Source organism: Trichechus manatus, unplaced genomic scaffold (assembly GCF_000243295.1).
Source record: "Trichechus manatus latirostris isolate Lorelei unplaced genomic scaffold, TriManLat1.0 scaffold00027, whole genome shotgun sequence".
NCBI classification, from domain to species: Eukaryota; Metazoa; Chordata; class Mammalia; order Sirenia; family Trichechidae; genus Trichechus; species Trichechus manatus.
The window spans coordinates 6116733-6123256 of NW_004443963.1; the positions used below are offsets into that span (position 1 = coordinate 6116733).

A 6524-nucleotide genomic window follows, 5' to 3' on the forward strand; every position below is an offset into this window, starting at 1 on the left:
TCTCCTATTGCAAGCATATCAGATGAAATAAAGATGAAAAACTGACCATCCATTGACTAATTCTGAGACCACTGGTGGCTTGCCAGTGCAGTGATAAGGACAATAACCAGAAGGGAGGTACACTGAGGAGGGAACTATATATCTAGTGATAGATAGATAGACAGGTGGATAGATACACAGATAGACAGACAAAGACAGATAAATAGGAAATGTTTTAAGAGGCATCTTTACCTCACACCCAAAAGTAAATTCCAGGTAAAAACTCAAGTATAAAAAGTAATATTTGAAAACTTCTAGAAAAAATGTCTTATGACCTTGATGTAGGGAATGATTTCATAAATGAGACCCAAAACACATAATATATTAAAAGAATGGTTTGATAAATTAAACTACATTAAAATTAAGGATTTCTGTGGTTCAACAGATACCAAAATAAAGTTAAAAGTCACACCTCAGCCTTGGAAAAGATCTCTGCGTTGCATTAACTGACACAGAATCAGTACTCAGAATATATACAGAGAGAAATAGAACTCCCATAGTTCATACGAAAATGAAAACAGTCCAATAGACTAGCGATGGAAACCTGAATGGCCAATAAACATATGAAAAGTTGCTCAACCTCACTAATAATAAGGAAATGCAAATTGAAATACTATTAAATTCCATTTCATACCCATCTGACCAGCAAAAAATCAAAGTTTAAACAATAATAATAGTGAACTTAAAAAAAAGATGGCATACTATGGGGCCATGAAGTATTCAAAGAGCTTCAAATGTATGATTTAATTTTCAAAAACATCTTTACAATATGTTGTGGATTATTTCTGTCCTTATTTGACATATGAGGAAAGTATATGAGTGTGAGAAACCTGCCCACTGTCACACAGCTGGGAGGTGGAAGAATCAGGCTCAAATTCATACAGTCTAACACAAAAGCTCAAATTCATAACCATCAGTACAGTACATTGTTTTGGTGAAATGGAAACTCTCTACATTGGTGACAGAAGTATAAATTGGCACAACTACTTTGGAAAGAAATTTGGCAATATTTAATAAATTTGAAGATATGTATCTCCTTAATTTAGCAATTCCACACAGAAACAATGTTTTTTTGTTTTGTCTGTTTTGCAACAGTGGGATAAAACTGCTCATGGCTAAAGGAGATGGGGTTAGGGGCTCTACTGACCCCAGGTCCAATATGGCTACCCCACAGATTGTGAGGACCAATATCTTGGTGTACTTGTGGAAATTCTGTAGAGAAACTCTCATATACGTATACTAAGAGACATGTGCAAGGATATTCATTGCACCACTGTAGTAAAAACAAAAAATGTAACAGTAAAAACAAAAAACAGAGATAACCTAAAATGTCTATTGAATGGAGAATGGCTAAATACACTCTTTTATACACATTTGTTTAAAAAAAAAAACACCAAACTCATTGCCGTCGAGTTGACTCATAGTGACCCTACAGGACAGAGTAAAACTGTGCCATAGGGTTTCCAAGGAGCAGCTGGTGGATTTGAACTGCTGACCTTTTTTGGTTAGCAGATGAGCTCTTAACCACAGCGCCACCAAGGCTCCATACATCTGTAACAGTAGTATAAAAACCTGCATGGCAATGATATATGCTAATTAAAAATGGTGACGACAGCTAGCGAAGGAATGAAGTGAGACCAGGGAGGGATACACAGGAGGCACCAATCAAATCTGTCTTTTCATTTCTCATTTTGAAATACTTGCTTCAGACAATTTGTTAAGGCTTGATTAAGTTGGGTGGTATAAATACCTGGTTATTTTATTTCCAATATTTCCTGTATGTTTGCATTTCATAATTTAAAAAATGTAAGCAGTTGAAACAGTGGAAGCTCACTGACCAGAGCTAAAGAAGCTACAACCTAGAATATGTTCTGAGAAGGATACCTGGGACAGGAAGCCAGTTTTCCCTACAGAATCCATGAAGGGATTGGACTTTAAGTACCAGGAGCTGCTGAGGCTGGAGGTGAGCCTAACACTAAGGGATAATTTTAACATCTGTGTATGGAGTAAGCCAATGTCCACGTGCTCTCATTAGTTCACAACTGTCCTTTTTCCAGGTAGAAAAAGAAAGGGATATTTTCTAGAGAGACTGAATGGGAGAGACTCAGGACTCAAGGACACTAGGAACTATGAGGTATTGGTTAAGAATGAAGATTAACTGGAAGTCTGCATAGACTTCCTTCAGGCCCCGACTACGTTCAGTGTGGCAGGCACTAGTATATCTGTCCAGCAGGAAGTTAGATGTTCAAGTTAACTGGCCAACTCCCCTCATCCTCTAATAGTAAAGCCCACAAATCTGTCAATAGGTCTCACTCCCACTTCCAAGTTACTTAACTTCTGCATGCCTCAGTCTCTCCCCTGTAAAATAAGAGAAAATAATCCTTACAGTTGATAACGCTTAGTAAGCACCTAATACCCTGCACTGAATTGATTTCTGCTTGAAATACCCAGAGTGGTTCCTACTTTCTAAACTGCATCCTGACTAATACATGAACATAATTAGAGATGGTGCAGAAAAAGCCTGGTTGGCACAAGCAGTTTACAATTGGCTGCTAACCTAAAGGTTGGCAATTCAAACCCACCCAGAGCTCTGCAGAAGAATGGCCTGGTGAACTGCTTCCATAAAGATGACAGCCAAGAAAACCCCATGGAGCAGTTCTACCCTGTAATACACGGGGTTGCAATGAGCTAGGGGCCAGCTCGACGGCAGCTAACAACAACAGAGATGCAAAAAGACAGCAAGAGGAATCTGAATAACATATTAATACATTTGAAAATTTAGATGAAATGAACATATTTCTAGGAAAATATAATTTAATAAAACAGAGCTCAAGACAAAATAGAAAAACAACTAGAAAAGTGGACAAAAGATAGGAGAACAATTATTTGCAGACACTGAACAACAGGCAGCACAGGACTCTGACCCTTGGGAGAACAAGAGAGATGAGGTTACCTTACATCTTATTATTTGACAGAATCTTCTAAACTTTATTTTATATCAAAAGAAGATCAACCCTCAGGAAATTCATGGATTCAGAATCTATTTCTCATCAAATCTAATTTAAATTTAACTATAACTTGCAGGGTATATGGTTGGAACTAGCACTAATAAATGGTTGGATATTAATTTTGAAACCATGCTTCAGTTTTTATAGCAGTTGAAAATGATTATCTTGAGTCTGCTGAAATGCTTTCAAATATCTTCCTCCACTCCCATCAACACACTGTTGATGGGAGACTGTGAGACAGAAAAAACCAAACCCGTTACCATCAAGTTGATTCTGACTCATAGCGATCCTATACTGTAAGTGTCATTAAAACAAAACATGGTAACAGTTTACATATACATTATCCCTACCAGTAGTGTTATAGTAGACTAGATAAATTAAGAAGCCAGGTCACATGTCACGTTCAACCCTTTAAATATTTACATAGTGGGCATTTGTTCAAAGTATGCACAAAGCGGTTTATGTGTGGAACTGCTATTTCATTCATAATTTTTTGTTTAGTTCCAATGTGGAAAGGCAAAAAGGCATGAGTGTAATAGTGATTCTGTAGGTTAATTACCTGTAAAGGAACTTTCAGTAAACAATGTGTGCAGTGTTTGTAATCCTTTTCTTTTCCCCTGTTATGTTTGTTCTATTTATTAAAATATGAATTTTATGTCTGTTGAATCTAATAATAAAAAATGAGGGCTTCCAAAATTTTATTCATATAAAATTTTAAAATGAAACTCTGAAGAGTTTCATTTTGTATACATACTAAAAGCCCATTAAGAGAAGACTGGATGAATAAATTATGAAATATTCACAGCCGCTCCTTGGAAACCCTATGGGGCCTACTCTGTCCTATAGGGTCTGTTGACTAGATGACATATGGTGTCATAAAACAGATTTTTAAAAAATAATTTATTTTATGAAAGGTTGGTGGTTTCAAACCACCAGAGGCTCTGCAGCAGAAAGATGTGGCAGTCTGCTTCCGTACAGATTTACAGCCTTGGAAACCCTATGGGGTCTCTATGAGTTGGAACTGACTCAACAGTAGTGGGTTTGGTTTGGGTTTGGTTGTTGTTGAGACTATACACAGCAGAACATACACCAATTCAACAATTTGTACATGTACAATTCAGTGACACTGATTACATTCGAGTTGTGCAACCATTTCACTCTCCTTTTCCAAATTGCTCCTCCCCCATTAACATAAACTCACTGTCCCCTAAGTTTCCTATTGTCTTAGTTCAGTTATCTAGTGCTGCTCTAACAGAAATATCACAAGTGGATGGCTTTAACAAACAGAAATTTTCTTTCTCACAGTTTAGGAGGCTAGAAGTCCAAATTTAGGGTGCCAGCTCTAGGGGAAGACTGTTGGCTCTGGGGGAAGGTCCTTGTTCCTTGGCACTTTGGTGATCTTCATGTGGTGTGGCATCTATCTTTCCCCATCTCTGCTTGCTTGATCTCTTTTATATCTCAAAAGAGACCGACTTGAGACATACTCTAAATTAATACCATCTCATTAATATAACAAAGAAAACCCATTCCAAAGTGGGATTATAACGACAGGTATAGGGGTTACAACACATTGGGGACACAATTCAATCTGTAACACGTACCTAATCTTTCAAGTTGCTGTTGTCAATTCGATCTCATATAGATAGTTGTTAAAAGAGCACAATGCTCAAGACAGACATTCTTTACTACTTAAGCTAAACTTCTGTTTGGCTTTAAGAAGACTTCAGGGGATATTTTTGGTTTAAGGCTTAAGGTTTAAAGGTTATCTCAGGGCAATAGTTTTGGGGATTTACTCAGCCGCCATGGATTCAGAAAGTCTGGAATCCATGAGGCTTTCAAATTCTGTTCTGCATTTCCCCCCTTTTAATCAGGATTCTTCTACAGAACCTTCGATCAAAATGTTCAGTAATGGTAGCTGGGCATATCTAGTTCTTCTAATCTCATGGCAAAGGGGGCAGTTGTTCATGGAGGCAATTAGTCACACATTTCATTTCCTCCTCCTATTCCTGACTCTCCTTCCTCTGTTGCTCCAGGCAAATGGAGAATAAAACAGACCTTAAAAGATATTTTTGAAATCTATAGGAATTGACTAATGGATACTGCTAAAAATGGAACTACCTGAAAAAAAAATTAATTGCAGGCAAAATGAAAAGAGTTGCAAATATAGCTCTGAACTTCCTTGACATGGGAAAGGAAATAAACCGTGAAAGGAAAACAATCAAATCTTTTTAGTTGGAGGGGGTAAGAAGAAATAACTGAGAAATTCAAAACTTAGAAAAGAGATCTTTTCTTGGTATCGGTCTACAGTCATTGGTTAGACAGAATATGGAGAACAGTAGAGAAGAGAGTTCCGTGTACAAAAGGAGGGAGCATGTTTACTTAACCTAATTAACATCTCGGAGAAAGCAGTTATGAGAAATGACAAGCGTGAAAGGCCAGACATAATCAAGTTGGACTTCCAGAAGGGTTGAGATATAATATTATATAAGTATTCACAGATACAATTACTACTATTGTTGAAATGTCATCACACTAAGAACTCTATATTGAGAGTAGACAATAAAAGGAGTTGATCTGGCAGGAAATCACAGTGGGGAAAACATTTACATTAGGTTTGGTTATTCAACATAACTATACCTATAAAAAAAAGTCATATAAGTGAACCAAGATCTACATAAAGAAGAGAGCTTGCAATAAAAAAGGTTGTAGAACAATTTCTTTCCCCAGACTAAAATCAAGAAGAATCAGTTAAGGCTTAAAAGAAAAACTAGTGGCGTAAGAATAGACATGTAAATCAATGGAATGGAATACCGTCTAGAAATAGACTTACAAATATATAGTAAACTGATTTTTGACAAAGATATCAAGATAATTCAAAGGGAAAGATAGTCTTTCCAATAAACGGTGTAGGAACATCTCGATATCCATATGGGAAAAAAAAACGAACCTTAATCCTTATCTCATGCCATACACAAAAATTAACTCAAAAATGAATCAGGAGACCTAAATAAAAGCTAAGAGTAGGAAATTTCTCAAAGACAATACAGGAAAAAAATGTTACAATCTTGGGATATGTAAAGATTTCTTAAAACACAAAAGCACTAACCTAAGAGAAAAAGTTGATAAACTGAATTTCATTAAGTTAAAACTGCTCTTCAAAATACATGGCTACAGGCAGGGCCAAGAGGGTGGAACAGTCAGATACTTCCTGTGGTCCCTCTTACAGTAAAGACCCAAAGAAACAAGTGAATCGATTATATATGACAATCTAGGAGCCCTGAACATCAAAGACAAAGTTGAGGACTTGGACTGAGCGGCACGGGTAGGGAGAGACAGTTCAGAAGCAGCGAAGAAGTGCTAGAATTGACCTAGCTGATACCCTGGCAGGCTGGATTGTCTGGCGCATGTGGGCTGAGGCAAGTAGTAGTGCTCAGGACACATTTTTACCACATTGGGAGAAACCAAGTGGTGGAGAGT

The 6524-nt window shown here is 37.1% G+C and overlaps 1 protein-coding gene across 1 annotated transcript in view; it reads right to left on the reverse strand.

Moving 5' to 3' along the window:
* The window catches only part of SLC41A2 (solute carrier family 41 member 2), a 167112-nt gene that overhangs the window by 727 nt on the left and 159861 nt on the right, over window positions 1–6524 (reverse strand). The gene's annotated exons all lie outside the window — the stretch shown is intronic.